This window comes from Clarias gariepinus, chromosome 23 (genome assembly GCF_024256425.1).
Source record: "Clarias gariepinus isolate MV-2021 ecotype Netherlands chromosome 23, CGAR_prim_01v2, whole genome shotgun sequence".
Classification (NCBI taxonomy): Eukaryota; Metazoa; Chordata; class Actinopteri; order Siluriformes; family Clariidae; genus Clarias; species Clarias gariepinus.
Window position 1 is genome coordinate 10,045,032 of NC_071122.1, and position 27,551 is coordinate 10,072,582.

Here is a 27,551-nt window from a genome sequence, read left to right on the forward strand (position 1 = left end):
CAGGGCGCTGAAAAAGCCAGTGGACTCCAAAACCTTGCCCTTTAAAAAGGATACCGCCCGGTCCTTGGTGTACCCCACTGAATACACATGAATCCAGCAGGATTGTTGGAGATATTCTGCTTGGGGACTGTAATATCATGCATTGTGGGAATGTGATCAAAGGAACAAGTGTCTGAGTAGAATCCAAATGCTGCTTTGCATTATGATGTATTTTGCTTATATTGGATTATGGTAAGTGAACTAGTTCCATAGTTTCACGAATACTTAAAAAGATTTTTTTTTCCTAAACCTGAGCAGCTTGAAGCTGTGATTGCTCAGCATTTAAAATTTCTTTAGATTTTTTTCCTACTGAACAGAAAGTTGCAAATTAAAATCTTGGACTGCTGGAGAGCTACGGGTGGGCATTGGAGCTAGACCTGCAACCCAATAGCTTTCTGTTTAAATTAGATTCAACTTCACTTGGCTAAATTAAAATGTTCACTTGTTACGACAACCTGAAACAGGTGCAATTCAGATCCTGAAAGTGCCCCAAAAGTATAATACTGTAAGTAAATCCACTACACCTATTGTCAGTGATGGCTAGTCTTAATATTAAATGGTCGAATAAAAACTAATTTCCATCAAAAGTTCTGCACTGGAAGAAATGCAACTGTGTTTATAATTGTTTTGAGTCTGAAGGCAGAAAAGTAAAGGCACTTTGGTTAAAAAAATAAAAAAGGGTTTGTCCCCATCCTATTTTGTGTAAACTGTTTGGACAATGTTCGATAAGTCTGTTTTTCCTCCAATTTTAAAATTCGATCTCGCCTCCGAGTGGCGCAGTGGTAAAACGCTCGCCCTATCATCCGGAGATCGCTGGTTCGAACCCCGGGTGATGCTGTTTTCCTCTCACAGCCGGAGGCACAGAGAGAGCTGATTGGCCGAGCTCTCTCAGGGGGGAGGGATGAGAGGTACTTGTGCTCCCACATTAGTCACGGCTCTACAGCCAATCAGGGGCGTCTGTGAGCTCGCGCACACGGAAGGAGCGGCTAGCGCTTTCCTCCGAGTGTGTTACTCCGCCCCTAACGGTGCGTGAGCGAGCAGTTCGAAAAGATGCGGTCGGCTCGCGTCACGTGGTTCGGAGGAAACACGGGATAGCTTTCGTCCTCCCGACTGAGTGGTTGTAGTAGCCTTGATGTGTGTGGGAGCCTCCTAGTGACGGGGAGTAATTGGCCACGACTAGATTGGGGAGAAAATCGGGAAAAAGAATTGGACAGGACTAAATTTATAAAAAAAAAAAAAATTAAAAAAAATTCGATTTATTGATAACCATTATGTAATGTTAAGTGGTTTATTCCTTTTTTAGCACAGTATTAAGCAATAATAAGATAATACTCTATCCAATTATTTTTATATTTACATTAATCCCAGATTGCAGAAGTCTCCAAACCAGATCTATCATAGATGTTATGTGGATCTGTCAGAACAAAGCAGATCCAAGTCGGATCCGGATCAGAGTCGTCCTTTATCTGGGATCACAGTTATGCAACACAGGTTTGTACTGTGCTTATGACCTTTATTGCTGGTACTGCATCAAATGACAAAACTTCATAATTAATTTTATTTAATGTAACTCCATATAGTCTCTTCTGCACAATGTCCCTGCGCAAAGCACAGATGGAAACTTCATCTGGAAACTTTTGCTTGTCACAACCTCAAAAAGAAGAGACATTGTGTAATCATTAAAAAGTCAAATCTCTATTGTGGAACATATGCCTGTTTCATCTGGTACTGATTTACTCACTTAAACTTGATAGGCAATTTTCCTCTGAACAGTGATGCTTTTTATCACATTTCACCCTGATCTCCTGAGAAATGTATATGAATTTTATGAACAATGATCAGATTGAATGGATCGATGCCATGTGTCTAGGTGGGACAAAAATACATTTAAAACTGTACTGTATACTCCACAAATGTTTATTATGATAAAATAAATACTATTATTATTTTATCATATTATAGTCATTCATACATTATAGGGGTAGGACCAATGTTCAATTAGTCCTATGCATCATATCATCAGTGTATCTACTGATTGATTTGCTAAAATATTGAATTTTACTAATGAATAATACAGACACTATTTTATTTGCCACAATGTAACAAAAACTTGTTCCCATTTAGCCATAAAACAATTGTCATCTCCTTGACAATAATTCTTTTACACAACATAAATTGTAAACAATAGCATTCAATTTATGAATGTGAAAATGGGTTGATCTTAAGCAATCATTAGTTTTCTCATTTTTCTACATACAAGTACAGTCAAAAGTGGTGACATTTTTTTGCTTATTTTAAGCCCAAGAACATTTAAACTTCTTTTAACTGATCCACCCTGCACAGATTTCAGCTACAGTATTTTCCCTATTTATAAATGTAATGACCAACTGTATATAATCAGTGTGTTGGCCATATGTGTAGCATAACCCTGGGCTAATGTAGACCACAGGCCACCCCAGACCTGATGATGATGCAAAATTAAAGCGATAACAGCCTGGGCTGGATAGACATCCCTTATTCAGCATTTTCTTAATCGTGAGGATCAAGTAATTTGGGAACATCTGTTCCTGAGAAAGTAAGGCTCCGACTTAGTTTGGATATTGCTCTGGCATCTGGACTGTGCCATAAATATAAAAGTGATAAATTACAGGATAGTGTATTAATGAATACACAAGTAAGTAGAAGTAGTTTATATGCAATTATTGAAATTATTGCTTTGGTATTGCCTAAGTGTTGCTCGTTTTCAAACTTATAAAAAAAATTGCATCACATAATCAAATTTAGAATATTATATGATGTTAAAAGAAATACAATGACTGGATCATTTATTTCATAGATTAAAGAGTACTATTAGAGTAATACTATTGGTCAACTGATCATAATTAAGACTATAAAAAATCTTGTCTGCTTGCATGCATTCTGCTTCTGAATGGCTTACAGATTGCTGTTAGATGCTTTGGGTATCCAGGGCTTACACAGATGGATGAATTGATGCTGAGCTGTTTCACATTGCCATGAACACTCTGAAACACATAATTATAAAAATCACTATCCAGTTCAAATGTTATAAAAGAGAACTTATAAAGCTTTCTAAAACTCTAACATTGGTGACAGAGGTTATGCACTCACTCCATTTGCCTGGAAACCATTTTTTTTTTCTTTAACTGTGCTCTCCTTGACTGACAGCATTTACAGCATCACTGTAAATATTTTGCCATTTATTTCTTTGTTCCACAAAGATCACATTTCATTTTTTTTTTATTGATTACAAAGTACTTCTCCAATTTTAGCACCCGATTTGCATGTAGCACAACATGTACCTGTCCGTTTATATTGTTTAGGGGTGTTACTGTACACAGTGTATCATAATTACATACTAACACTATGCACCCCCAGTGTAAGATCAAGTGGGTTTTATCATTTCCCTTCCTGAGTAAAAGCAGACTAGGATGGTTAAGAATGTTTGGTGCATCTGGTATTACCTTTTTTTTCCTTCTCAAAACTGAAAATTAAGGCAAAAATGTAAGAGAAAAATAGGAAATGCTGGATTCTGCATGAGGCCTAATGAGAAAAAAAGAAGACAGCAGAACTATTCAACAGGAGTTTAGTAGGTTTTTATTTATTCATTTGTGTGATTACTTTTTTGTTCATTTTATATTCAAATGTGTCCAACCTTTCTCTTACCATGTTTTATATCACATTTCTGGGAACTCAGTACAGCAAACTGTAACTCACAAATATAGGCATCTATCTGCCCAGAAAGTAGTGCATGATACTATTACTGAGCCATTAGGGAAAAAAATGCATTCCTCAACCCAAACAGTCTCATCATCAAGCTATTAACTGGTGCTAATTTTAGCCCTCTTCTAATATCACTAGCAGCCATTACTGATGCCACTGTCGTGACTTTTGGGACATCACTTTCTTCATGGACTTGTAGCCTGCCCTTGCAACATATCTGAAAAGTGATTGAGCATATATTTTTGAGCAACTGAAGCATGTTGGACTGTCCATCCAGAACACACTACTGACTTTAAATTTGTGTCCCATGAGACCATGGTGAAACTGACTTTTCCTTAGACATTGAAGGCTCTTCCACACAGACATCCTTGGCACTTTTGTAAGGACTGGGGCCAGAAATGTTTTCAAAATCCCTGTATTGCAGTATTGAAGTGGTGTTGCAAAGTTGCATGTTTCTGGTGCACCATGATGTGAAGTGACTCACCTCCCTTCTGTGCACTGTCTTGGCACTACGTATAATTAGGCCCACAGGGATAGTATCATCTGGAATCTCTGAAATGTTGGTATATAGCGAAGAATATACATATCCTTCTGCTGAGGCCGTCAGCCAGGCATGCTGTTTCCTGTTTTGGAAACGTAGTCATGCTGTACTTGTAGTCGTGTCTGCTCCAATGCTTGGATTGTATTGTGGCATGCTTCTAAATCTCTTTTGGATAAAAATCAACTACTGGATGAATAATTACAAAAGCAAGTTGTAGATTCCAATTAAAGATACAACTATACAAAAAAGGTTGGAGTGTTTTTTTTTTTAGATAATACTTGTGATAAAATGTACAAACAAGAATCTTTTAGAAAAATAGTGTGATACACTTTCCTAACTAAATACTCAAAGCATTGACAGGTAATATATAATCTGATTTAGGTGTATTAAATTATATGTAGCGTTTTAACGTTATAATGACAATGAAAAGCTGCCGGCATTCTCCACCATAATACTGTGTATAGGTAGAGTTTTAACATAATAATGACCATGAATAGTTTCCGGCATTCTTCATCATTAATACGTAGGGTTTACATAATCAAGACAACGAATGACGGTTGCATTGTCCACCAATAAATATAGACATTTTAATGTGAACACAATGCCAACGCATCCGTCATCATTAATAAGTAATTTTTAGCTCTGGGTCAGAGTTGTATCGAATCTTTAGCGATTCGGTTTAATTTGATTAATTGAATCAAAATTTATAACGTACACTATATTGACTACCCGTTCAGCGTTTAGCACAATTTAGTGTATCTTACTAGTTCTGGTTATCACATGGCCAACAGCTATAACACAAAATCTAGTATTAAGCAATTTATGAGCAAGGTAACACGATCTGGGCAAATGTTTAGACTTTAAAATACATGACCAAGACAACAGTACTTTATAAAGAAACGAGAATTTATTTGACTAATCTACGATACATGAAACTACACTACTTGAACGCACGCGCACACACACACACACATACACGCAAACAATTTGGCAAGTGAAAATGAATGAAGTTATTCTAGTACTGGTTACTAGATCAACGAAAGTCACAAGAGCAGAGTCTTGGGTTCAATCTTACGGTTTAGTTATGAAACGAGCACCAACTTCAGCAAGGTATGCAGCATTGTTTGTTTACTTGCGTTACGTTTCGTTCTCATCCTTTGGTTCACCTCCAACGAAGGGAATCACAGCGTTGCTGATTGGTTGGTGCGCTGTTGTAGAGATGACGTCAGTCGGAAAAGCCCTTCGGTGAGGCGTTGGTTGCCTGGTTACCGATGGCTGCGCTCTGGAACTTCTCCTGAGGTTTCCTTCGTTGCTGGGCTTTGGAGTTCTGGCATGAAGTCTCGTTGAGAGTTCTTGAAGAGCGGATGACGCCAGCAGCGGCGGCGCAGCGCCCGCAAGGGCGGAAGCCCGAGCTGCTTGGAAGATGTTGTAGGTTGCAGTTGTGATGATAACTTCTCTTCTTCTTCTTCTTGTGGACTTCCTGAGGGTTTTTGTCCCTTGGGGGTCAGGTCGTCCCACAGGTGATTCATCCAATCGGATGTGATTGCAGGGCTTAGCCACACCTCACGTGGTTCCTCCTTCTGTGCATAAATTAGCCAGGTGTTTCGGCAGTCACGTGTGACCCATCCGGTTGGAGTTTTTAATACTTTATAAAAAGTAATTTTGCATGAGCTCTGTTCATGCTACCAATTACCCATGTTCACCAACATTCTTGAAATAAAGCCAGCTTGAGATTGACACCAAACATTACATATCTTACCCACTCATTCCTTCCTTTATCTAATAAAAAGGTTTGTAAATGCTGATTACACCTTGAACGTTATGCAGATTAATCAAACATGTACACAGGAATAAAAGGAACTGAGTAAATATATGTAAATACGTTTTGCCCTACTGGCACACTTTAAAGATGTTTAAAATAGTGTCCATGCCGTATGCCTTTGTTCATGGAAAGGCATGTCTTCCAGAGGTCAAGAGACTGTCCAGGTGTGATGAGGCCTCTTCCTCCCCAGCTTGGGGTGGAGCTGTAAAACTGTCTTCTTTGTTTACCGGATCGCCGATTTACACCCTCGGTTTCGGGGTCTACTTCAAAGCATCTGGCCTTGTGGAGTTTCTTAGTTTTACAGACGTCCCCCTTAAGATAGCAAACCAGATAAGGTTATCAGGATGGTGCCATGCATGCTGGAAGAGGGTGTTCAGGAATGTGATCCATTGACTGTTCTCTCTATGGGAGCCCTGTTATTCGCTACATATCCCCCTTTTTGCTCGGTGAAGTTCCATTCGTGAACATCAGCGGGCACTGGAAGTAGAAACATAGAGAGAGAGAACAGGCACACACAAGACACAAACAACACCTCCATAACCAACTGAACCATGGTGCATAACCTAGTTACCTCGTATGGTCTGGTTACGAACACTTAAAACGACATGGGGTGCTTTTGACTAGGCTTTATCCCAAATCGGGTTGTTTCGATTGGCTGACAACGATTTACTTTCAATTTGGGTGGAAAGAGTCAACCTAATTTTTGGGAGCTGTACTCAAGCTTGGTTAAGATATTTCCCTCAAAGAAAGAGAAAACGCAGGGGAAAAAAAAATTAGACAAACACAAAGAGAAAGGGCCACAAGGACACAAATAGGTTGAGGAAACTAAACTAGTGTCGCATGTGTGGAGCAACTCCTCTCTACCAGAGGTTGGGCCTAGCAGTGCAGACAGAGGAGGGTGATTAGGTGTTTGTTTACAAAAGTGAATAAAATATCTGTATGTACCTTCCTAGAAGGACCAAAGTATGTTACTGTGGTGAAAGGTATACGACAGTTGATCTGTGTCAGTGGTCTGTTCTTCCCCCCTTTTCAGTTTGGAACAACTCTTTAATCATCCTTCTCATCAGTTCTTAGAAGTCTTGACATTGGTGATGTCTTCAGCTCATTTGTGGCTTGGGCTTGAGCTGGATTAGCTTAGGCTTTTGAGTTTCTCCGTCGAATCATTGTTCTGATTCAAGGTCAGCAAATTCTTTGATGAGAGCTTCCCGGAGCAGATGGTAGTCAGTCTTTGGGTGAGCTGCACACTTTAGGTAGCTGCACACTTTGGTAGCTGCAATCTTTAGGGCTGGATGTTGTTTGAAGCCAGAGTTTACCTTGGTCAGTGATGTGGAGTCTCTTTCCTAGATGGAGATCACTTTTTATACATAAATCTGGAAATCTTGGCTGCCTGGCCGATGTGGCATAAATTTATCAAGGTGCCTGGCGAGTGGTCAAGGTCTGCGCCGTGCGATGCTCTGTGGCTGGAGGGAGCAGGTTCCCGGTGTTCTGCCATGAGGTAGGGTTCTTTGGAGGGAGCTGGGGGATGCGTCGCCCCGCCCGTCACTTCTTCCACTACGTATCGGTCCAAGAACAGGGGACCTGGTCCTGCTCAACAGGGGTAAGATGCGTGCACGTCGTTACCTTGACGGATCGTGGCACCATTCACAGGCGGGCTTGAGTTCCTCAGTGACGCTGTAGGACTCTTCTTTGCTATGGTCCAGCTGTCGCATGAGGTAGCTGATCTCGTTCCTTGCTTGTCCAGGTGAGTTTTGAGGGCTTTAATTCTGCCATTTTTCTCCCTGGGGTCAGACGTGGCCTTTCCTAGTAGCTCTTCTGCATACTGCAGCCTGTCGGGGAGATCAGCGTGGTTTGCCTTGCCTTGTTCACTTTCATGTGTTGTAGTTGCCAGAATTTCTTGCAGCACGGTGATTTCCACTTTGTCCTGCTCTACCTCGTCACCCCCTTTCCGTCGCTCCTGAGCTTCCAGTTCCAGTTGCTTGATGCGTTGTTGCACACGCCAGCTCCTGCTGTAGATAGGCGGCGTGCCTGTTGTTCAGCTTGAGGGCGACGATGAGTGTGTGACGTAAGGAGCCGGTGATGTTGGACAGTTCATTCGGACTGTAGCACTGACTCGGGTCTTGTCTCATACGGCTCGTTAAGTTGTCGTCTAGCTGGTCTGGCGTCTGGTACTTCAGTGTTTCGGCAGCCTTAGTTAGGAAGCTGTCGGTTGCAACACTTGGCCATGTCTTCAGATCTTTTCAGCGACTGACAGGTCTGTGGTGCGAGACATGTTTTGCTGGGGTTCTAGAACCACGACTGACACAGATGTGAGAGAAAGAAACAAAATAGAAAAAGACAACAAACACAGCAAACAGATGTGTAAGTTTGGGCTACTGCCGAGTGTGGTTCTCTGTGACTGTGGTCCTCTGGTGGGCGTGCTACTAACTGGGAGTTTCTGTGGGAAGAGCTAGTGAACACACAGTTAGCATGGCTAGAGAACCGATGCAGAAAAGAACAACAACACAGAGCAAGGGATAGAGTAGTAATGGTAATTTTCTACTTTGCTATAAGAGGAGGTTCCTTTTTTTTGTATGGAAAGGTTAGAGCTAATGTTAAGCTGAGGAAAAACAAAGCGCCTTTCTGTGGCAGAATAGGTTTAATGCCAAATTTTGTTTTTCCCTCCCCCTTTTGTTTTTATTAAGTTTGATTTGGAAGGGTGCTCCTAAGTAAAAGGGGTTTCAAGGTGGGGATTTCTCAGTATGTGATTGTTATTTAAGATTTTCTCTAGGCGAAAGAAACAATAACAATGACAGTATTGGTTAACTCAGCATTAGGGTTGACAACCATACACAGATTGAAACACTTTTAAACACGTCTTCAAAATTTTATGGACGGTTTCCTAGTTGACCTGCTTTAACCTTGGCTAGGTAGGATCCCAGCACGAAAAGGGAAGGTACGGTGAGAGTCGGGAGCTTTTAAACTTAAGAATTCACGCTTCAACAATATGTAACGTTTCTACCGTTCTCTGCTTTTGTGACTTTCACAGGTACAATCCTAGAATAGCAGCAGTAGTCAAACCAGGAGAAAAACTGAGTTAAAGAGAAAAAGAAAGTGTGGGGTTTCCTACTAATGTGAGGACACTTAACAGGGTTGACCAAGTTAGTTAAAACTGGGTGACAAAAGCCCTGGTGGATAATGCGAGAACTTTCAAATTTGAATTTCAAATTATGAATTATAGCTAATTATTGAGCATTAATTAGCACTAGAATTGGTAGGAGCAATTTGTTATTAACTCCATTGATCATCTATCATTAAATTAGAGACACGACTTCTAATTTATTACTTAATTTTAAAAAATTTCAAACTAATAATGATAGTCGATGATGAATTTTAAAAGATGTTTATCATCAAAATCATATAAATAGTTACAGTTACAGTGTACGATGAACACCGAATCTGTAATAATTTATGAAATTGAATTTAAGTTTTAGATTAAAACAATTAGACAATGATCAACATTTCATGATGTCATCAAAATCAATGAAAGTAATTTTGCTTAATCCATTACGTATAGGTAAAGTAATAAAGAGGGGGTCAGAAGAGAAAAAGGAAAAAGACCCACTGGTGTGAATTAAAGTTGGGTGTAACGAGGTTAGGTCACTAACAACTTTCGAACAGTGCATTCACAACTGAAAGATGCTATGTGCTAACCGCTAGCCTTAAATGCTACTAGCACAGATGCTACATGCACACAGGCTACATGGTAAACGCGCTAGGTTTGCTAACTGACGTAGCTCATGCTAGACTTTGTTTACAACTGGTATTAGATAGCGCGGGCGGAATGCGTTACGTCGCTATGGTTACGTACACTTAAACGAGCGTGCTAGTTCAACACTTATGGGTGATCAGTGACAATGGCAGCGCATTTAACAATGAACAACCCGAACAACACTAGTTAGCTCTTTATAGCTGCACGACCTCGACTCCACTCGTTAGAGTGGGGCACACAACTTAGTTGTTACTACATTTAAGACAACAATGTTGCTGAGATCTCGGCGTATCTCAGCCCTTTGTCAGACAAACATACCGACATTAAACACAAAAACAAACGTGGCTTTTAACCGCACATTTTACTTGAGTGAATTTGCAAGTGGAACATCGCACAGGCAGATTCACCATTGAGACAAATTAGCACAAAGGTGTGTGTGGCAGGGTTTCTTCGCTGCATACACACTAAGAATTACAAACAGGGTTTCTTCGCTGTTTGTTACACACTAATTTGACTTAAGGGTTTGCGCAAATTAGCTGCACAAAGATGCGTGGCAGGGTTTCTTCGCTGCCTACACACTTACAAATAAAAACAGGGTTTCTTCGCTGTTTTTATGATAATATAAGGCCTTTAAAAGATGATAAGAGGAACATCGCTCAAATCAATCTTTATCGCGGTGAAGGAAGATTTCTTCGTTCCAACAGGCGATTTTGATAATATTAAAATGTAAAGAGATTTCTTCGTCTTTACAGTACAAGTTTAATATTATAAGCTGCAGTTTAATTTAACATATAGCTAAGCTTGAAAATGGAACAAGCATCTCGCGCTCGCTATGAAGGCCTTTTAAAAGATGATAGGAGGAACATCGCTCCAATCAATCTTTATCGCGGTGAAGGAAGATTTCTTCGTTCCAACAGGCGATCTTTATAGTATTAAAATGTAAAGAGATTTCTTCGTCTTTACAAGTTTACTTTAACCATTAACCATGACTAAATGTCGGACAAATAGTGGCTGTTAAAGTACAATACCAAAGGTGGTTTTGAACCATCCAATCACGAAAGTAAGTTCGTGTTGCATTTCATTCATTTACTCAGTGGTGTGCCGCGAGACAAGGACGTATACAGTATCGCAAAAATCTGTTTCTCCGCCTCTAATCTATTTCTGGACAATAGAAGAGATACAGTTAACGGTCTTGGTTTTATGGATTTTTAAGTCAAACAATGCCCGCATTCTCCACCATTATATATGTAGCGTTTTAACGTTATAATGACAATGAAAAGCTGCCGGCATTCTCCACCATAATACTGTGTATAGGTAGAGTTTTAACATAATAATGACCATGAATAGTTTCCGGCATTCTTCATCATTAATACGTAGGGTTTACATAATCAAGACAACGAATGACGGTTGCATTGTCCACCAATAAATATAGACATTTTAATGTGAACACAATGCCAACGCATCCGTCATCATTAATAAGTAATTTTTAGCTCTGGGTCAGAGTTGTATCGAATCTTTAGCGATTCGGTTTAATTTGATTAATTGAATCAAAATTTATAACGTACACTATATTGACTACCCGTTCAGCGTTTAGCACAATTTAGTGTATCTTACTAGTTCTGGTTATCACATGGCCAACAGCTATAACACAAAATCTAGTATTAAGCAATTTATGAGCAAGGTAACACGATCTGGGCAAATGTTTAGACTTTAAAATACATGACCAAGACAACAGTACTTTATAAAGAAACGAGAATTTATTTGACTAATCTACGATACATGAAACTACACTACTTGAACGCACGCGCACACACACACACACATACACGCAAACAATTTGGCAAGTGAAAATGAATGAAGTTATTCTAGTACTGGTTACTAGATCAACGAAAGTCACAAGAGCAGAGTCTTGGGTTCAATCTTACGGTTTAGTTATGAAACGAGCACCAACTTCAGCAAGGTATGCAGCATTGTTTGTTTACTTGCGTTACGTTTCGTTCTCATCCTTTGGTTCACCTCCAACGAAGGGAATCACAGCGTTGCTGATTGGTTGGTGCGCTGTTGTAGAGATGACGTCAGTCGGAAAAGCCCTTCGGTGAGGCGTTGGTTGCCTGGTTACCGATGGCTGCGCTCTGGAACTTCTCCTGAGGTTTCCTTCGTTGCTGGGCTTTGGAGTTCTGGCATGAAGTCTCGTTGAGAGTTCTTGAAGAGCGGATGACGCCAGCAGCGGCGGCGCAGCGCCCGCAAGGGCGGAAGCCCGAGCTGCTTGGAAGATGTTGTAGGTTGCAGTTGTGATGATAACTTCTCTTCTTCTTCTTCTTGTGGACTTCCTGAGGGTTTTTGTCCCTTGGGGGTCAGGTCGTCCCACAGGTGATTCATCCAATCGGATGTGATTGCAGGGCTTAGCCACACCTCACGTGGTTCCTCCTTCTGTGCATAAATTAGCCAGGTGTTTCGGCAGTCACGTGTGACCCATCCGGTTGGAGTTTTTAATACTTTATAAAAAGTAATTTTGCATGAGCTCTGTTCATGCTACCAATTACCCATGTTCACCAACATTCTTGAAATAAAGCCAGCTTGAGATTGACACCAAACATTACATATCTTACCCACTCATTCCTTCCTTTATCTAATAAAAAGGTTTGTAAATGCTGATTACACCTTGAACGTTATGCAGATTAATCAAACATGTACACAGGAATAAAAGGAACTGAGTAAATATATGTAAATACGTTTTGCCCTACTGGCACACTTTAAAGATGTTTAAAATAGTGTCCATGCCGTATGCCTTTGTTCATGGAAAGGCATGTCTTCCAGAGGTCAAGAGACTGTCCAGGTGTGATGAGGCCTCTTCCTCCCCAGCTTGGGGTGGAGCTGTAAAACTGTCTTCTTTGTTTACCGGATCGCCGATTTACACCCTCGGTTTCGGGGTCTACTTCAAAGCATCTGGCCTTGTGGAGTTTCTTAGTTTTACAGACGTCCCCCTTAAGATAGCAAACCAGATAAGGTTATCAGGATGGTGCCATGCATGCTGGAAGAGGGTGTTCAGGAATGTGATCCATTGACTGTTCTCTCTATGGGAGCCCTGTTATTCGCTACATATAAGTTAGAAAAAAATGTTTATCACAGTCCGAAGTTGTTGTTATTCATATTTAATTCCTATCCAGAATACACCTTTATTACAGTTTGACTAAAAGTTATACTTTTCTTTGCATCACTTTATATTGTAAATGTTCGGTCCACAGAAGTTCCTCTCAAAGTTTCTCTCATTCCTTATCAGAAAGAATTGCTCAACTATGTCTAGACTCAAAATTCTGTAAAGCAGCTTCTGATTGACCTGGGACAGATAAACACCAGACAATGTTGCAAAAGAAGTAATGTTCACACTGAGTGCAAGTGGTATACTGTATTTGTACTCTCTTTTTTAGATGGGAACGTCCAAATAAATATACACATACAAAGAGAGTTAACTACTGTAAACAAAGACAATTAAAATATAACAGGAACATAAAAACCTTGGTGATTAAATAATTGAATGTAATGATTAAATACACTTTCAATAAGAAACAATGTAAACATGTTAACAAGTGCCATAACACATACAGTAATATTATAATTATTATTATATTACATCTTTATTTAATAAAATAACATTATGATACTTTTCTAAGGAATCAGACCAGCAAGTTTTTTCTAAGGAATTGTGGCCCCAATCATCTATTATGGGAAAAGGACCAAGTAAAAAACTTTAATACTACCAAACAAATGAAGGGTTTGGACCACAAAGCAACCTTGGATTACGAGCATAATTCATTCCGCACACACACACAAACATTAACGGAATCTGAAAAATTAGCTAATGACACTCGTGTGAGCGCAAACTAACAGAATCACTGCTGTAAAGTAAAAACAAACTAACAAATGAACCTGCCCTTAACCACAGAAAAGAAATCGCTACAGAGCAGTGTTTGTGTGTGGAGCAGAGTGTCTGTGTGTATGTGTGAAGCAGAGAGGTGGTGCTTCGCACACACACAAACACACACTAAAGGCGAGAGAGAGTGTGTGTGTCAAATTAGGCACACGCAAACACATCTAATAAGGGGGAGAAAATGGATTTTTAACCTCTAACGAGACTTTCTTTTGCTTTACTCGTGTGCACACACGTGTGTTTATAAGAAACAGTACACATGCGCTGTACACACGCAATTTCAAACCCAAAATAAAATATGTTTTATGCGCACACACATGGTCACAGTGTTATAGTAAAGAGTACACGCGTGCACGGATGTTGATTATACCAGTGAGAGTCACACACCAAGACCCAGCAGGGGAGATGATTACCCACAATTCCCCAGCACAAGAGAGAGAAAAACCATTGGCTCAGTTGTGATTACATGACGCTCGGCATCAAAACAAGAAGGGCATGCGTGATACATGATACTCGGTACTCATAAACCAAGACTTGTTCGTTTTTTAAGTCAAAGTTTATTAAAAATCTTTGCTCGTCTTGAACACTCGCAAACCACGTTACTCGCAATCCTAGGTTTCACTGTAACTAACCCCTTCATAAAATGGACATAAAAATGGTCTTTAAAATTTCGATTCAAGTCTATGAGAGTTAAAAATGGATGGGTTCAGGAAAAAAACACACTATTTCTATTACTCTTTTAAAAACCTTTTCCGTGCCCCTTTTCCTGATGCATGTTAAATTTTGCAATCATCCCCTTAACCCCCAATTGGAAAAATTGGTCCAATTGTTTGAGAGTTATGAAGTTTGTGATCTGACAAAAAATGGATTTTGCCATATATGAATTTTTTCTGAGGAGATCCTATTTCAAAATTCTTCGAAAAAATATTATTATTACTGGTGCTTGCAAAGCATCACTATTGTTATCTTGCAGGCTTATTATTTTTTTTATTATAATTTTTATTCTTCTTCCGTACAAAAGTTCGGCTAGTCCCGCACCGTTTGTCGTAGACCCCTGAGTGAGGTGTCAAATCGTGCGGCCTATACGGGAATGGCGTGCTATGACTTTTCTAAGGGGTGGGACTTTCCTAAAAATCCCATTGACTTAACATTGAGACCAACTTTGACGGATTGTAGCGCAGAGAGTGATTTTTGTAAAGACGTCAAATTTACCACATTTGCAGAGGTTTGCAACCTGTGTCAGAAGATACCCCGCACAGGGGGATACGTTCGACCCCCGGGGCAAGAGAGGTCCCCAAAGGTGCATTTTATGGAAGGAAGGCAGATCACTTTATTATGTATAATAGTCAGCTTATGGCAATATTGCCACTTCAAATGCTACACACCACCATGGTAATATAATTCAATACCATGTGGAAATAGTGGTGGAGTAGAAAGTACTTTTTTTATGTTTACTCCACTTTTTTTATGTTTACTCCAGTGAAAGTAAAAAATGCACTAATAAAACTACTCAAGTAAATTAAATACAGCTAAACCTTGAATTGCAAGCATAATTTTGTTTCAGAAGTGTGCTTGTATATTAAAGCACTCATATATCAAAGTCAATTTTTCCCAAGAAATGATAGAAACTGTGTGGGATGACTTTCACACACACTAGTTTACCAATAGAGATACCCACTCACACAAGCGCCAACACACACATACACACACACATTCACAATATGAGCAATATTGCTCGTATTTCAAGACCTCGCTTGTATACCAAGTTAAAATTTATTTTAAATTTTTGCTTGTCTGGTCAAAACAGTTACAGTCTAAGGTAGTTGCAATACAAGGTTCCACTGTATACAGTATGTGAAAACTTTACTGTACATTTACTTAATTACTGTATTTAAGTTACCTTTCACCCCTGACTGGAAGCAAAGCTCCAAAAAATTTTACAATTAAGAAGTAATGCGTCAATTCCCAGAAAGTTTCCACACAACCAACATATTTCAGAGGGGTTTTGTGTTCATGAATGTGCATATTTATAGTCTATAAATTCAAATTCAAATTTTATTTGTCACATACACAATCATAGAGTACAATATGCAGTGAAATGATTTTGTGCGACCACAGAGTCGCGATGGCAGCCACCTAACCGGCGCCATCATAGAAAATAAGGAATAAGATACATTAGGATAACGAGGGTAAAAAATCCCCTCCCAGACTGTCCTTCGAAAAGGGCAGTGTGCGATCAGGGGTACAAAAAATACCTCAGCAACAAGCACAGAAAAACATGTAAACGCAAGACATAAACATTGCAACGATGAGGGTACAGGGGATAGGAAATGTCCAATGTAGGCAAACAGCTCCAGTCCCTGCAGCTAGAGAGCGCTGGTCCCGATTCCGCCTACCCACACTGAAGGGAATAAGCACACGAAGGCGTTGGATATGGGGAAGGTAGAGTGTCTATCTGTAGCTGTTCTATGAGTGCGTGAGTGCGTGCGTGTCAGTTGTAAGCCTGTAACATCCCATAATAGTCTGCGCCAGGTGTCCTTGAAGGAGGGAGGAGTAGGATTCCAGAGCGTCTCGTTATCTTGGTCTTCGGGGAGTTAGTTATGTCTCCAGCCACGGCCTTGAAATGCAGTAGCTGGAAAGAAAGGGGGCAGCCCAAAAAGAAAAACATATTTTCCAGGTTTTGATCAATATCTGCCACTTTCACAGATATTTAATGTCCATCACTGGTCTCCAGGTCTATCCAAATCACGTTGCATAGCTGCTAGTCTCACCAAGATGTTATCCAATTTGCGGTCCAGTACCACAGTCTGATTACTGACAGCTCTCGTCACCACTATTTCCCAGCCAGCCAGTCTCTTGGGGTTGAGACTGACTGCTTTTAAAATTTTACGATATCCAAGTATCCCACCTAATCCAATCAGCAGAATCCCTGTTATCAGAGTTCCGAATAGGTAGATATCTTCAACATCCTCCAGAGACAGTGCAGCCAGGCACACAATGCGCCACTTCTCCCAACCGTCCATCGTGTATCCAGCAGCAAACGTCTCAGCAGGACAAGTAGGTTCCCCAGAACCCACATTTCTCGTAGAGAAGATCGTGTCAATTGCATTCAGAGACCACTTGATCAAATCCATATTCCTTTTTATTTTCAAGAGCAAGACGAAGAGAGTCTCTGAATAGTATTCACAAGACAGACAGAGAAGCAAGCGGGGAGAAATAAGGGAGGGAGAGCAGATGCGACCGCCTTCGTCGAGAGCCAAGAGGGAAGCTCTGGTACCAAAAAGTACCTAAGCTTAATAAACTGGCTGATTTACTGGACACACGATAACAATGATTGCTTCACATCTTATGAATCTGGTCCTGAAAAGCAACTTCACCATGGTTCATGCTGTGAGGAGGAAGAAGCTCTAATTGCACAGGCGATGTCATCTTTCCTCTACACCAGTTACAGCAGGACTTGTTAGTGCAGTGCAATGCTAACAGAAGTCGGAAGTCAGAAGTCCAACACTTAGCTGACACAACGATAAAATAGAAAAAAAGAGAAATAATGGTGAACTTCTGTTGAACAAAATGGACTGCAAATCAAACACCACTTTAAAACAAGCAAGTGTGGAAAGTGGCTGCATATTTAATTCCTCATCCTAATATCTGCAAATCTTTTTTATAATAATAATAATAATAATTATTATTATTTAGTTATTGATTCTGCAAGGGGAGGCACGCTTGTTTAGTGGTTAGCACTGTCTCTTGTTCAGGTTCGATTCCTGCCTTAGGTCTGTGTGCATAAAGTTTGCATGTTCTTCCTGTGCTTGGTGGCTTTCCTCCCCTCTCCTGGTGCGTGCGTGTGTGCGTGTCGCCCTGCATTGGATTGGCCTCCTGTCCTGGGTGTACCAAACCTTGGCCCTTAGTCTTCTGGGATAGGCTCCAGGCCTCCCGTGACCCTGTATACAAAATAAAGGGGCACAAACGATGAGTAAGTGACTGATGAGAGCAATTGGCAAACATAGTTATTGGCCAAGTCAGGTGATGTACCAATCAAGAAGTTTGATTTGTTTTGTTTTTCAGTATAGCAATCCCAAGTCTGACTTGATAAGATTCAAACTGCGACACAATTTGAGCAAAATTACAATATTCTGGCTCAACTTGAGACAGTAGATCTAGTCTATTATTAGTCTTTTCACTAGTCTTTTTTTTAGGTGATTTTTGCTCAGCTATAAAACACTTATGGCAGCACTGTGGCTTAGGGGTTAGCACTGTTGCCTTCCACCTCCAGGTCCTGCGTTTGAGTCCCACATTGGGTCTGTGTGCATATTCTTCCTGTGCTTGGTGGGTTTCCTTCGGGTACTTCAGTTTCCTCTCACAGTCAAATGGGAATAAATACAATGGTCACCATTGGACTGCAGAGGCTACTAGATGGATGGATGTATAAAATACTTTTATTTATTTTTGTTTTTACCTTTGAAACTCATACATTATGTGTGGCATTCTAAAACACTTTACTCTGCTCATTCAAGTGAGAGCTAAGTGTAAATGTCATGCTTTCATTAAACTTTTGGACAAAATATATATTATCCCTTTCAAGGCATGATACATTCTCAAGCATAGCATGTGCTGCACTGTTTTGTTTTACATCATTTATATTATTGACTCTTGTTTTTTCTCCACTTCTGTCCTGTCACTGTATGCTGTATTTTTCCCTTGTATGCCCTTATGTCTTTTATTATTTTTTGTCTCTGCCCAGGATTTTATTTCATATCCTTGTTAAATATGGACCTGTGACCCCTGCTTAAAGAACTTTCCTTACATATCTATGCCTTGGAAACAACATGCTGATTTTACATTGCCACATATAATGCTGATGTTTAGATACAAATTTTTTTTCATAACTAATCAAAACAATGATTTTTTTGGTGCTCACTTAATGGGGACTCAACAAAGAGCTGGTGTCTGAGTGCCTGAGAGCCCCATTATATATACTGTAGCGTTTTACCGCCGGAAGGATCTTGGAGAGACAAGTGCAAACAACAAACAACTGCAAACAACACAGTACAGTCACCGTATAGCATGAGCAGCACATTCACACGAGACCCAGACCCAGTTTAGCCTTAGCATGAACTGGAGCACATTCAACAGATCACACACACACTTAACACACAACCACGGTTGAAGCCACCAACCTAAATAAACTTTCCCAAAAGGGTAACACACACAAACCTCTGCCGCAAGGCATGATGGTCGTCAGCCGCCGCCCGGCCTACGCCACACTGCCCCACCTGAGCTGTGACCGTCCCCGGTCACCATGACTCTCAGCGGTCGGCGCTGGCGCTGCGAATGCTGGGGTCCTTTTGAGGGGGAGGAAGGAGCGCAAACATTGTCCTGAGGCAATCCGGCCTCCACAGAGTTTGATGTTTTGCCGGCATGTGGCTGGTAGGGAGCAAAACGGTCTCAGTGGAGCACCACCACTCGCGCCCGCCCCGCCAACCACACCCAGTAGATGACATCGGAGAGCTGAGCAATTACTGTACAGGGGCCCACCCAGTGGGACACAAGTTTGGCCTAGAGCCCCCTCTTCCTTCTGGGGAAATACACCCATACCTGCTCTCCAGTAGCAAAGTCTTGCCCCCGGCTGTGAGTGTCCATGCTCATTGGTGCCCCCACCGAAAGTCCGGAAGCGGTTCCCGCGGTAGAGTAACCCCTCATGCAACACTAGGTGAGTAAACTGGGAGCGGAGAGCTTTTACCTCTCGTCCTAGATGAGCGACTGCGGTGTAATCCGTTCTCAGGCCCACTTTAACCCAACCCAGTACCTTATGCAGGACCGGATCCTTCTCCTGCTCGGCAATGGGTTGATCATGGTCTAGCTGTGGCACAGGCGAAACGACTAAGGTTGGCGCTCTAGGTGACGCAATAACTCGGCTGCACACTGGCTGATCACCGCCGGAGAGCTCGGAGGACTGCACGGAGATAATGAGTCGAGGGTTCTACGTTGCAACCGCACATGCGCTCGTCAACTCGTTAGCAGTAATAACCACACGCTTTGCTGCCCGGCCGTCGGGATAAAGCGCCGGCATTAGCGTGTAGTTTTCCCGGTCGGTTTGCTACAAGATGTTTACATGGCATGATTACCGGAAGTTCTGCCTCCCCGGGTGTGTGCTACTAACATGTCCGGCTGTGGTTTGGGTATTAGCAACCTGGCTAACCCGAAGTTACCACGCAGAGTTTCCCCATTTATGTTTAACACCGCACCTCATTTTTCCAAAATGTCCAACACCAAATTGCAATCCTTCTCGATATTCCCCACAAAGAGTTCATGTAAATGAATCTGCTCACCTATTTTTACTCGGACCGTGCAACAAGCCCGTACCTTCACGTAGCTCCCAGAAACGATGAGTAAGTTGTTGGTGCGAATATTGAAGGCTGGATCAGGCAGTCTGCAAACACGCTCGCTTTGTCCCATTAGTCCACAGCGCAACAGCGAAACAGTGGAACCAGTGTCCACAAGTGCCCGTAGTAAGACATCGTCCAGAACACAGTTTACAAAAATTTCTGCGCGATTCCCTAAATGTTCCGACCGGAAGTTGAATCCACTAGTTGGGGGAACATGAACGGTTGCGGGAGGCGGCTTTCCCTTAGCGCCCCCTGGAGCTAGTTTAATGACTGCTGGGGTACGCAGTCCCTCAGGCCGGAGAACGTTGCAACGGTAGTCCCAAGGTCCCGTGCCTCGGCATCGTCACGAAACCTCAGACACTTGTATGTTGTCTAACCGTGATGGGTAGCCCTGTCCCCGGGGTATCTAGTTGGGGTAGTCCCGAGGCACGGGACCTCAGGACTACCCAGGCTAGATTCACCTACCGAGCGCCCCCGAGCTGCGTTTAGGCAATCGCGCGGTGGATTACTGTGCCAAAGCGAGCGCGTTCGCAGACTGCCTGATCCAGCCTTCAAAATTCGCACCGTTTCTGGGAGCAACGAGAAGGTACGTGTCGCACGGTCCAAGTAAAAATAGGTGAGTGGATTCAGTCACATGAACTCTTTGTGGGGAATATCGAGAAGGATTGCATTTTGGGGTTGGACATTTTAGAAAGATGGGGTGCGGTGCTAGACTTAAATAACGGAACTCTGCATGGTAACTTCGGGTTCAGTTTACTTACTATAGTTGCATGAATGGTTACTCTACCGCCGCTGGAACCGGCTGCTCGGCGCGGGCGAATGCTTTTAGCTGCTGGTGCTGGGGGCTTTGCGGACGTGTGTGCTGGGTTTAGTGCATGGGCATTCCGGTTCGGGACACTTCGGGGTAAATAAAACTCTGCGGCGGTTGCGCGCTCATTTCTGCTGGCCGGGCTGTCATGCCGACAGTAAACTCTTTGTTCACCGATGCGACCTCTGCATGGCAAAGAAGGGCCATGGCAAAGAAAGAGCACCGCTGCAGGACTTTCGTGTGGGGGCACCTATGGGCGTGGACACACGCCGGCGAAACGTTGAACTATGCGGAGGCCAGATCGCCTCAGGACAATGTTTGCGCTCCTCCCTCCCCCACAAAAGGACCCCGGCGTTCACAGCGCCAGCGCTGACCGCCTTTACGCCTCCAGGACGGAGAGAAACATGGTGACCAGGGACGGTCACAGCTCGGGTGGGGGCAGTGTGGCGTAGACAGGACGGTGGCTGACGACCATCATGCCTTGCGCGGGTTGTCAGTGTGTTCACTCTGTTGGGAAAGAATGTTTGGGGTAGTGGCTTCGGCCATGTTTGTGTGTGGAGTGTGTGTGACCTGTTAAATGTGCTCTGGTTTATACTTAGGCTGAATTGGGTCTAGGTTCTCGTGTGAATGTGTTGCTCATGCTATACAGTGCTGTGTGAAATAAAGTACTCCCAGCCTTTACATTGGGAGCAATTAAGCTCACTCATCTCTCCACCATCCTTTCCGACGGTAAAACGCTACAATAGAAATAACTGGGAAAATAGACCTTCAGAATAAACCATTAAAATAACAAAAATATACACTTCTATCTTTGGTATACTATGGTTATAGTATAATATATTGCGGCTGTGTGACTCACCATGTACTCTGCGTTCCAGACTCTTTGGTGGAAGTTGTTGATGTTTATTTTATTTATTTATTTTTGTCTTGGATTGTTGTTAACTAAAAGAAGCAGTGTCTTCCCACCTAGGAAGGATTGATTGACATAAGTCCTCATCGGTTACATTTCTGGTGACAACATTTTTTTTAGCAAACACCTAATCAATAATATTTTTTAAGAGTTTGATCCGGCATTATAATTTTCCTCTTTAATTTCCTACATAGTCTAATCAGCGCTCAACCGCACGCATAAAGTTTTCAAGAGCGTGGAGGAATTTTGTTGTACTAAATAATATTTATGCAGTATAATCAGGGCCTTTTTCTATTTACTTTCATTTGTTGTTCTTGCAGTGTTGCTGTGTGTGCTTTGCAATGTCAGACACATTCAACTGCAAATAATACACCCTCCTCAGGTGTGAATCGGCTGTTCTCACCTTTACACTCGAAAAAACTAAAATGCACCCCTCTTCACTGCGCATGGTTTCAGCATACCTGGGAGGATCTTGGATCTTGTTTCAGGCCTCTTCTTAAATTTGTGCAAATTTAAAATCTTTTAAATTCTACATTCTAAAATTGACTTTGTTACCGTTTTTAATCCCTGGAATAAGATTTTTTCTTATCATAACATGTATTGTTATTAATCATTCTACACTGTTTTTAATTACTTTACAATGTTTTAATCCTAAATTTTGTTTAAAAATAAATAAATAAACCAAATAAAAAGTATTCCATTTGGATTTACCCTTGTAAAATAGCATTTAAAAAGGTAGGTTGTGTATCGAGCGATTAAAAACAATCCTGTTTCAGCCTTTGTTTGTATTTTGGCATGAGAAAGATGGCGGCGTGGTCGGATTTACCAAACGGTGGACAAGATTGTGCCTTGTAGCCGTCCTTGACAGTTGTATAGCAGTGGTCCAGTGTCCTTTCGCCCCTCGCAGCTCGCATAAGGCAGTGTCCATGTCCGCTTGTGGTGGAATATAAACGGCACTGATTAAGACCGATGTGAACTCCCGAGGTAGATAAAAAGGACAACACATGATGGACAGTAGTTCCAGATTTGGTGTGCAGGAGCGTGTAAGAGGAACAACGCTCGCACTGTTGCACCAGCTGCTGTTCACCATTAAACACACGCCGCCTCCCCTTGACTTCCCCGAGTCCCGTGTCCTGTCCATGCGGTGAACCAAGAAGAACCCGGCCGGCTGGATGGCGTGGTCCGGCACCGCTGGGTTCAGCCATTTCTCGGTGAAGCAGAGGAGATTGCAGTCCCGAATGTCTCTCTGGAACTTTATCCTGGCCCTGAGGTCATCGAGCTTGTTTTCCAGTGACTGGACGTTGGCGAGCAGGATGCTAGGCAGAGGTGTGCGGTGTGCACGGGCGCCGTGTGTTCCTGACGCCGGCTCGTTTCCCTCGAGGCCGCCGCTTCGCGTCGCATCCATTGTTGTCCCTCAGGATCTCACTCGACCAGCTCGGATCCGGAGTTAAAAACGTCGAATTGTGAGTACATTGTACACCAATAGAAACAAGAGTGTCTCTATCATAACTAATGTACTCCATGGTGGTAATTTTGCCGGTTTTAAAACGCTGTAAACTAACTTAAAGAACAAAAACAAAGAAAAGGTGGTCCGAGCAGTCATGACGGCAGCCGACCTCACCGGCGCCATCTTGGATTTACTCACTGAATCCAACGCAACAGCACACAGAATCTCTGGGCTTTGCCTGTTCTTTCTCCATTCATTAGTACTGTAGTACTGTAGTTTGCCTGTTCTTTCTCCATTCATTAGTACTGTAGTATATATATATATAAATATATATAAAATGAAAATATGTATAAAGAAAATATAATTTTAATTATAAAATATAATCCAACTTAAAATATAAAGTTTAATTAAATTCCTAACGATCTCTCCGTGGAGATACACCATGCAGAACTGAACAACAAGTCTTCACTACGTAAAACACCTGGCAATAAATACAAATGAATATTTAGGCCTAAAAAGATGCTTTAAAATTCATCTAAAAGACCTTCATTGGCGTGTATAAACCCGCAGCCTAAACAAAAGGCAGCATTTCGATCAAAAGGATGATAAATGCGTACGGAAAAATGCAGACGTAAAGGACTATACTCAACATGAATATAGAGAATAAGAATTATTTTTATAATAAGATAATCAATTAAATTATAAAATTGTATCAAATAAGAACTTTATCTAAAAGCCAGACCAACCAAATTTCTCATTTACTGCTGAAGTAGTTAAATATGCTTATACTGTAGATACATAAGTTACATTTAAAAAGTACAATCGCAAAATAAATTACAAACGGCATGTAATGTTGTAAAATATAAATAAAACAGTATTAGACACAAATATATGATATGGTAGTATATATGCAATGAAAAATCTAATTACACATGAGTGCTCAAATGTAAAGCAAATGCAATTATTAATGTATTGTGTATATTTAACTTCATTCAGCTGTTTAAGTTATACTGTATTAAAAAAAAAGGTTCCTACCAGCATACTATTTTCTGATTCCCACGCGTGTGCAAAAAGATGAAGTACAACAAAAATACAAAAGTGAATAATCTTTAATAAAGTTAGCTAAATAACACATTAGCTAAATAACACAATATTGTTCCAATGCTGAAGCAAACATGATTTTGTTTTAGTCTATTCTCTGAATACAACGTGACAGCGTGCTCCGAGGTGACACCCACAGAAACCCTGTTACTGTAATCCCCCTTCTCATCTTTCATTCACGATAGGTGTGAAGTTATCAAACAGGTTTCGCTGCTGGGGGAATTCGCAGAATTGGGGGTTTTAAAACAAATTAACAAGACCGAGCAGACGTCTAAAATGTATTTCGCCAGCAAATCATAAACATAAGTAGAAAAATAAACATAAGTAGATATTAAATGTTTAATGGTAACAATTAAATCAGACTTCATATTTAAATTTGATTCTTTGAGTGTAATTCATAAATTTTGCATAGTAAAAGTACCCTAGCATGAGTTAATATATACGAAATCAAATAAAATTTCATATTATACACACACACACACACACAATTATATATATATATATATATATATATATATATATATATATATATAGAGAGAGAGAGAGAGAATTTAAGAATTTAATTAAACACAAATATACGATTTATATATATATATATATATATCGTATATTTGTGTTCAATTAAATTCTTAAATTCTCAAGGTAAACATTTGTGGTATTTAATAGCATTCACTGGTTTTAATAATATATAGTAGTTATTCAGTTACCAATTTTTCTACTGACTTTATCCGACAGTGACTTTATTTGACTGTGTTCAAATAAATAGAGTCACTGCATTATGTTTCAAGACATCCTTAATTTACATTTTTCTCCTAATTATATGTCCACAAATACTTTGACAACATACACTTATCAACAAGTATCAAGAATGTCCTTTTGATCAAAACACTGCCTTTTGTGAAGTGAAAGTACGGGTTTCCGCACGGCAAAGAACAGCTTTATTTCAGTCATAAATTCACCATCACATTTCAGCTTTTATTCCCAACTGTGGTCAAATAATGGATGAAAAAATTATTCCATGCTGAACACAAACAGCAAAAAACATGATGAAAAGCCCGAAGCACTATGTGTTCATAAAATAATATTTACTTAATAGGATATATATATATATATATATATATATATATATACACACACATTTAAAATAAGATATGTTGGCATATTCATGAATCACGCATGGTTAACACTATCAGATAATAAGTTAGCCTACTATCAGGTAATTAAATTAATTTAGAACATTTAAACCCGAGACAATGCCATGTCTTTTATAAAGTCCTTCCATGTGCCATCTGTCGGATAGTCATTGAAGCACAACACATTTATTTAAATTCCCAAATGTTGCTTGCAGCAAATTGCGGCATCGAGAGAAAAAACAGGCGGAGTCTTAATGGCGACATCTGTATGTCTAGTTCCTTGTGTGTTTGGATACTTGTATGTGTAGCCACTTAAGTGTTTAGCCGCTAGTAGGATTAGCCTCCAGTAGGCTTAGCCTCTAGTCGGATTGGCCGCTAGTGGCTTTGGATTAGCCAGTGTGCTTAGCCTTTTGTGTGTTCGTTTTCCACATGTAGGTTCAGGTACTAACCCATTTAGATACTAATACTCGTAGATACTAACAACATCCATGTCTACAATAACCAGATTAACTACTAACCCGTTCAGTCATTAGTCTCGTCCCATCTCTAGTCTCGTCATGTCCCTAGCCTCGTCTTGTCTTGTTCAGGTTCAGCTCCATGTGTGTTTTGTCCCGCTCTTAGCCTTTGTTCCACCCTTCAGCATTGGTTACGCCAAAGAGCCTATCTTGCGCTAAAGAGCCTATGGTTAGCTCTAGATCCTGTTTATAGTTTGAGTTCTTTGTTTGTTTTTGTTTAGTTATTATGATTATGTTAAATGACTTGTATTTACCATCACACCCTCTGCGCCTATGCCTGCCCTTTTAGCCCATGGCAGTAACTACAGCCAGTGTACCACAGATTCATGACATGATGCATAAATTAGTATGCAACAAATATAATTTTTTTATTTGTATTAAATCTGTAAAGCTGCTTTGCGGCTATGATCATTGTTAAAAGTCCTATATTATTAAAAAATGAATTTATTTGATTAAGATTTGGATAAAAAAAAAGAACAAGTAGTATTTTTTTTTTTTCAAATGACTGTAATAATTTGAAATATATTTTTAAAGAGTTATGAGGGGAAAAAACTATATTATGGGTTACTGCCTAAAGATCTCATTAGTGTGCTCTGTTTCTGCTACACTAACTTGCATGCTTCTTGAGGGCACTTGATATATGTTGTGCCTGTGTATGACTTTTCCCAAAATGCTATATTACCCAAAATTAAAAAAGTCATTACCACTACCTTTAGCCAAAATCGTTATGGACATTCTGATGATAGAGTAGCATGAATCATTTATATCCAGCTTGATCCTTCGATGTTGAGGCTATTAAAGTTCACATGAATGATTCTTAGAATTTGTCATGGCCACACATGGTCACAGTCCATATAATAGTCACTTGCAGCTTTCCACAGGTTCTGGTATTTTCATTGTTTTTAATATTAAAATATGTCTCTCTATAGCTGTATTACACTTGCTCTCCACAACTGCTGTTTGTATTTTGTTGGAAAAATGGACCATATTCATTTTGGTCATGAGTACATTATGAATTCATATCCAAGGTCAATTTCAAGTGGCAGTAAATTTCTGTGGCTGGACGAAGAGAGTATACAAAACAAAAGAGAAAACTCTGCTGTCTTACTCTGTAGTTTATGTACATATATGTACTTGTTGCTGGGATGGTACCTTTTAAATCTTTACCTGGAAATCTGGACATTATGAGCATAGAAATACACATAAATAAAGAATGCAATCACCATTTGGATAAACTATTTGCACAAATTCTGAGTGATTCTAGGTGAACATATTTCTGTTGCGTCACTTGAGAACGTCATGTGGATATTACTTTGACATGTACCACCTACCTAAACAAGGTTGCAGACTAAGTACACCCTTTTATGGAAATGTTATTGCCTGAAGGCAGTGACACATTTCAGCAGGATAACGTGCACTGCCGCACTGTAAA

General features: G+C 40.6%; 1 pseudogene; it reads right to left on the minus strand.

Annotated features, from left to right (window-relative positions):
- Positions 1-6,927: 6,927 nt before the first annotated feature.
- On the minus strand, positions 6,928-20,275 carry LOC128510922 (uncharacterized; annotated as a pseudogene).
- Positions 20,276-27,551: the final 7,276 nt, after the last annotated feature.